The sequence below is a fragment of the Pelmatolapia mariae genome, linkage group LG7, assembly GCF_036321145.2.
Source record: "Pelmatolapia mariae isolate MD_Pm_ZW linkage group LG7, Pm_UMD_F_2, whole genome shotgun sequence".
NCBI classification, from domain to species: Eukaryota; Metazoa; Chordata; class Actinopteri; order Cichliformes; family Cichlidae; genus Pelmatolapia; species Pelmatolapia mariae.
This window is the reverse complement of record NC_086233.1, coordinates 21,195,316-21,202,172: the sequence shown is the minus strand read 5'-3', so window position 1 is coordinate 21,202,172 and position 6,857 is coordinate 21,195,316. Positions and strand designations below refer to the sequence as shown.

The following is a 6,857-nucleotide window of genomic DNA, read 5'->3' as shown; positions in this document are numbered from 1 at the left end:
CTCTCAGGTTCTATGTCAGGAGTCAGCTGCTGGATTTTTTCTTAAATCTGAGTAAACTTGTCCAGTTTCTTCATATTTTTTGACAACACACTGCACACTATTCCAAGATATTCCAAAACCCAAGTGTTTTGACTAATAGCTCTTTGGAACTCAAAGAGTTTTGTGGCCCCTTTTCACCTTGTTAGTGAAAAAGGATCCCATAACTTTCAAACTGTGTTATTTTTGGAAATTCTAAAAAAAAGAAATGGGGAAAAATGCATTTTTAAACTGGGCTGCTAAAAATACTGTTTAAATTCCTTGCTAAAGGTTTTGTTATGTGTAGACACAAAAATCTAGGTTAGTGTTCATGGCTTAATTACTAAACAAAAAAGATCCTCTGAAAATGTCCTGAATTGAAAATGAAAAATTTGTAAAAACCTTCAGATTTCTCAAGGCTAGTTAAAAAAAACACAGATTACAGGAATGTCTGGCTCCTAGATAAGTAAAAAATTGTGCCTTAATCAGCTTGAAACTGTGACTTAAATTCAATTCAATTCAATTCAATTTTATTTATATAGCACCAAATCACAACAAAAGTCGCCTCAAGTCAGTGGTATGTAAAAGGAGGTTTGCAAAATTTTGCTCTAAATGATAACATCATGTTGTATCATTAAAAAATGAACCTATGCACCAGTTACGCCATTTTTTTTACAAGCAGTCCATCTTTTCTTCATCTTCATGAGAGTGCAACAGACTCTTGCTGTTATTGGGTCATTAGCCAACAAGCACTGAGCTATTGTGAGGTAACTCCAAGTTGAGATAAATTGAACTGAAGTTAGGATTATGAGAGGATCTTTCGAAAAAGGTTCACCATTGCAAGATTACCATGAACCTGGAGCAGCCAGGGATTGAACGTCCAACCTTCCAAACAGTAGAGGACCTGCTCTTCCTCTAAACTACAGCTACTCCTTATGAAAAATTATTAATTATTCATTTTAATTAGTTATTTAACTTCGAAAGCTAGAAACATTGCCATGAGACACGAGTGAAAGTGTGAATTATTTTATTACACACGTGTATCTCTGCAGAAATTATTCTTCCTAATTATTTCATATGGGAACATGTTTTTCAGAAAAAGAGGAATGCCACTGAAGACTGTAAATACAAATTTCTTTAAACTGATGAAAAACAAAGCAAAACCATGCTTCAGAAGAACTACACAGCAAAGCTGGTTTAAATCGTGATGATTTGTTTTAGATGCGATTTCATGTCTCACAGGAGAAGGCAGACAAAAGGTAAATATGGAAATGAAGCTACAACAAAGACATCTGCCTGGTGGAAAACAAAAAGAAAATCAATATATATATATATGTATAGCACACGCACAGATACACATATATCAACACACACAATCATACAAATGGTCAAAAACTGTTTATTGTTAGATGCTGCAACAGCACTGCTCATCTATCATTCATGCCAATAGAGCACAGTGAATTGAAGTGAAATTAAGAGAAATAGCAAGGGAGCAAAGGAAAAGGAAAAACGGAACAAATCTGACTTGGCTTTGATTGAATCCTGCACAGACAGTGGCCAGATACACCTGGGTTCCTCTGTTCATCTGAATCCAGATATTACCCCTGAATATAAAACATCAGAAGCTTGACAAGCTGCCTCCAGTGTTTCTGAGATAAGGTGGTGTTTCTTCAGAGGCAGATCAGATTTTTTTCCCTTTCTTTTTCTTTTTTGTATTTCACAAAGGTGCTGCTTTTTTTCCTGAGCTAGGTTACCATCTCATGCGATTACATGTGGAGGGAAGAAAAGTACGCACAGAAATACATGCAAAAAGCATTCACTGAAACAAGCAAATCATTTGAAATGAATGTCCCTTTCACTCTGACGAGATCAAAAGCATCTTAGGTAACTGGTAAAAGTTCTTCTGTAGCACGGCAGTCTCAATCTGGAAAAAAAAATGTTTCCATCACTACAAAATGAATGTTAACAAATGCAAACACATACAGAAGACTTCCCACTGAGGAGTGTGAGCCCACCTACACGGCTAAGATTACTTATTTAAAGCAGATATATTATCTCACAGTTCAAAAGTCACACTGTTCCCAACAGCTACTCGGAGCTGTCATTGTTGATTTACACTCATTAGTTCAAAAACTCACTGGATCATTAAGGTGTTGTTTTCATCACTGTTGCATTATTGTGGACACCCAAATGTCAATCTACTCAGCAAAAAGCACATTTCTGTGTGCTTGAAATACCTAATGGCATCCTTTCAACATTTTCAATAAATAAAGTAGCCGTGGAAAAAGGTGCACTGTCAGTAGAATATTAACAGTTGGGCATTTAAAGCATGTTTTACTGCACCTATTTTAACAAAATGGTTGGTGAAGAAGAGCCAAAACATATTTCCATGTGACCCTTCAAAATCGCTGGCATTTAAGCTCTGCAGCATATATAATCATACATTTAAAGCACCGTGCAAAAGTCTTAAGCCACCACGCCTTAAAAATAAAATAAAAAATATATTTTACAAGGAAAAGGGGCAATAGGTGATCTAAGTTATTGAAACATGTTCATAGTGTGTGTGTGTTTCTTTGTATACATTTATTGGGGGGGGGGGGGGCAGTGAGTTTGGGATCATACACGATCACCAACACCATGGCTGAAATGCAGCCTCAAACCATGACAGCCTCCACCTTGTTTACAGATGCCTGAAACACTCACTGTTGTACCTCTCTCCTGACCTCCTTTAGAATAATTCATATTATTCATATTATTGATGAATTGAACCAATATTTAAAAAAATATATTCATCACTTCATAAGACCTATTGGCACTGATTTGGCATTCCTCAGCCTTTCCTCTCCATTTCCTTTCCTTAAGAATGGCTACTTGACAACCACTGAAATACTTTCTGATGAACTTTGAAGATCTACTGAAAGGCCAGATGCATCTCTCAGGTCCTGTGTCAGGTCTTTGCTTGATTTTTTTTCCTGTTTCTTGACATGACTTTGGGATACTGTAGAAAAAACTAAAAACACAAGAAAGTCTGATTCCTTGAAGCAAGATATAAAGAAATGCGTAAGATTTTTGCACAGTGCATGACAGTTTGAAAGAACAGACTGTTCACTGTTTACTGTGGCAGTGCACCATGTTCCCTTTTTCTTTACTCTTTTCCCTTTTCAACCAACTAAAAGTTAAACTTGTGGAATTCACTGATTGCTGATCATTTTTCATAAGGTGTTGCCTGTTAACAATTGGTTCATGTGTACAATGTTGTTTGTTGCAATATTATTTTAAACTAAGACTTTTATTCATTAATTACGCAAAAAGAGAAGGGTGTTTTGTCATCCCCATTAATATACACTCAATAATCTGTCATTACTCAGTGAAAACATGTTTTTAGAAATATTTGCAAATTACTTAAAACTGAATTCATAAAATGTGCCTGAGGCTGTGCCACTTAACATTTTGGACAGGTCCGTCCTGTTGCTGTGTTTATCTTAGGACATGACTAGCTGCCTGAACTTTAACTGTGGTAAACTGAATAAAATGTTTTGAAAGACACAAACCTTTGCATATAAGAACCCACATTTAGCAGTGTATGTCAAGACAAAAACCAAGCCTCAAGTCTGCGTTGTAGTCCTACATGATAAGATTATGGACATCAGGCAAAACTGTAACAGTTTCTAAAGCTTTGAGTGTTCTGGGAGAAGAGTAGCCTCAAAAATTTCTAAATGGTTAAAATCTGAAACCACAACCACTTTCCCTACCAAATAAGTAACTGGCTGATTGGATCATGACATCATCATCTACTGATTTGTCTTGCTGACACTGACTTGGGCATTTTGTGCCCCCAGGATCACATCTGATCACAAAATGGCAGGGAAAATTTTTTGATCTGTGGATATAAAGTATAAATATAAATAAAACCACTGAAATAAATCCAGAACTGATATTGATACTTTTGAATTACATTATACATCGGGTGGGCTTGTGAAAGTCAGTGCTAATATTAGCTGTGTTATTGATGTTCTACAATAACTAAAACACTTATGAATCAGAGTCAGTTTTTTGGACTTTTGGAAGAGCATGAAACAGAAAATGGTGACATAGGCTACCACATAGCTGTCAGGTAGCTTAGCCTGGGCAAAGTGCTAAAAGGACTACAGGACCTGCAGAAATTCAAGAGTTTTAAAGGACATTCCAGAGGGCTCATAGTGTAGAATAAAAGGCAGATCTTGTATTTGCTATTGATGTGACTGTACTAATGAATTGAGTAAATACCAAATTGCAAGGCAACGGCCTATTTGCAAAATAGTAAAAGCTTTAATGAGAAACCTGCAGCTTCTTTCAATTCAGTTCAGCTCATAGAACAACATTCTCAATCACATGCCAACATTGATGGCAGGAGCCATTACAGCCCTGCACAATGAGTTTGCAAAGCAATTTGAAGACTTCAAAACAGTTGAGAGTGAAATGCACATGATTCAATATCCTTTCACTTGCAGTGTGGATAATGCATCCAGTGATGTTGAGCTTGAACTCACTGACCTGCAGTCTGATTCACTTGTTGCAGAACACTTCTAGCCAGGATCAGTCCTGTATTTTTATTCTTTTTTCAAAGAGGAGAGCTTTCCACACATTAGAAGGCATGCTCAGAAGATGTTGCTTCTCTTTGTTCTTCATATGTGAAAAAACATTCTCAGCAATGAAGTTTAACAAATACAGATGGTCTGTCAGTGATGATCACCTGTCCACTGCCCTCCACAACAGTCCCAGGCTTTCATGTGGACTCTTGGGATAACCGATTGCTCACCTCTGCCATAATGTGTGCCTCAAGGAGCTTCTACAAGGTAATGAATTGAGTGTCTGAAGGATTTGTAAATAAATAAATCCAAGTTTTACTTTTAAAGAAATGTGAAAAATAAAAAATCTGAAAACATGTTTTTACTTTGTCGTGATGTGCTACTGAGTTTAGATTTGTTTTTCACTCTAAATATAATCCTCTGACTACATAGTGCATAGTTTTTGGCGTTATGGTGCATTAAATTAAAACTAAAGAGCCTGATGCTCTGTAAAAATGACTCATTGCTGTTATATCAGCATAAAAAACAACAGCAAAATAAAAGCAAAACGAAAAAGTTGTGTTCAAAAAAGGTGGTTTAGATGTTTAGATTCACCACTAGAAAAACAAGTAGTCATGCAACAGAGCAACAGATAAAAAATAAATAAATAATAGAAAATATCCACAGAGCAGCAGTTCTCTGGGCAAAAATGCCTTGTTGATGTCAGAGATCAGAGGAGAAAGGCCAGACTGCTTCAAGCTGATAGGAAGACAACAGTAACTCAAATAACCACTTGTTACATCCAGGGTATAAAGAAGAACATCCCTGAATGCACAACATGCCAAACCTTGAAGCTGATGGGTTAGAGTAGAAAAAGATCACATCAGGTGGTCTAGAACCCAATAAAGAGGCTGGTGAGTGAATTATTTTATTATACTTCCCTTCCAGTCTTAATTCTGACAGTACCATTATAAAGTATCTCCATATGTGAAGTTAAGTTTTAATAGAATATTACTGAATTCAGAAACTCAAGAAGTGGGTAATTCAAGAAGAAGGTAAGAAGGTTTTAAGAAATCTGTCAGAATTTATTATTATTTATATACTGTCCAGTCACGACAGCAGTCACCTAGATGCACTTTATATTGTGACAATCCTACAAGAGAAAAACCTCAACAGTCATACAACTCCATATGAGCAGACAACAGTATGAAGGAAAACCTCCCTTTTAACGGGAAGAAACCTCCAGCAGAAACACGCTAAGAGAGGGAAATCCATCTTTTGCAACCTCTGCGAGTTAGAGGAGGGAGAGAAGACTAACTCATTTTAGTTCATTAGCATGACAATAAAAATTTGCTAACTGAAACTATTTTTGTGTATGTTTGAAACACATAAACAGACAAAAGATAGAGGACATATCCTGAATTTAGGTACCCTTAAAAAATAAAAAATAAAAAACTCTTTGGCTTCATATAAATGGTATATGGCATTCATACAATAATACTCAAAAAGACCAAAACTAACACAGAAACTAATAAAAGCAAAAACAAAAACATTTTTTAAGAACAATACAAACTAAACTGAAATGAGCAAACCCATTCAGTAAAATAACCCAAATTAAAACCCAGGAGTCAAAATAAATGAAGAAGTAATTAGAAAACATTAAACCATTATAACTCTAATGTGTTGTCTGTTAATGGATTTGTACACCAGCTTATTCCTTTATAATGTCCACTCTAAACAAAGGTCACGTTCTCTGTAATGTCAGTTCCCATAATTATAATGTGCTGTCTGCCTCCTGGATCATTTTTCTTTTTTTTACAAATCTGAAAAAAGAAGTATGTTCAATTTCGGTGCCTTCAAATGCTAAGAAAATTATCGCTATCTTTGCTGTGACATTCAGCACAGCCAGTCATCAAATCAATACCTCCATAATGATGCCCTGTGAGGATTTTGATAGAAATGGGAGAGGATTAGACTTCTGAAGACAGCTTCTTCAGCTCCATCTAACTGATTGAGAAGCCACAGGCAAAGACTGCAGTCATAATCCAGATTCAGGTACTGCAACATTGCAGCCATTTCTCACAGTTTTCTCTGATAAAATCTCATCCTACACTTACCTGCAGCAGCTCCTCTGTCATTTTCACCCAGTTACATCAGCAGCTCTAGGTGTTAAACCTAAAAGAGAGGCCCCTGCCACTTGGTCATGCAAAATTGATGATTGTAAAGTTCTGAATGGACATAGCAGTGTGTTTGCTGCTAAATGTGTACTGTATGGAGGCCTGCAAATGTGTCAAC

General features: G+C 36.3%; 1 long non-coding RNA gene across 1 annotated transcript; it reads right to left on the bottom strand.

Annotated features, from left to right (window-relative positions):
- Nucleotides 1-1,396: 1,396 nt before the first annotated feature.
- LOC134630768 (uncharacterized) lies at nt 1,397-6,857 on the bottom strand. Its single transcript, XR_010094312.1, has 2 exons — nt 6,680-6,857; nt 1,397-1,939 (listed from the first exon to the last, which is right to left on the bottom strand). It is a non-coding gene; the product is annotated as an uncharacterized LOC134630768 (long non-coding RNA).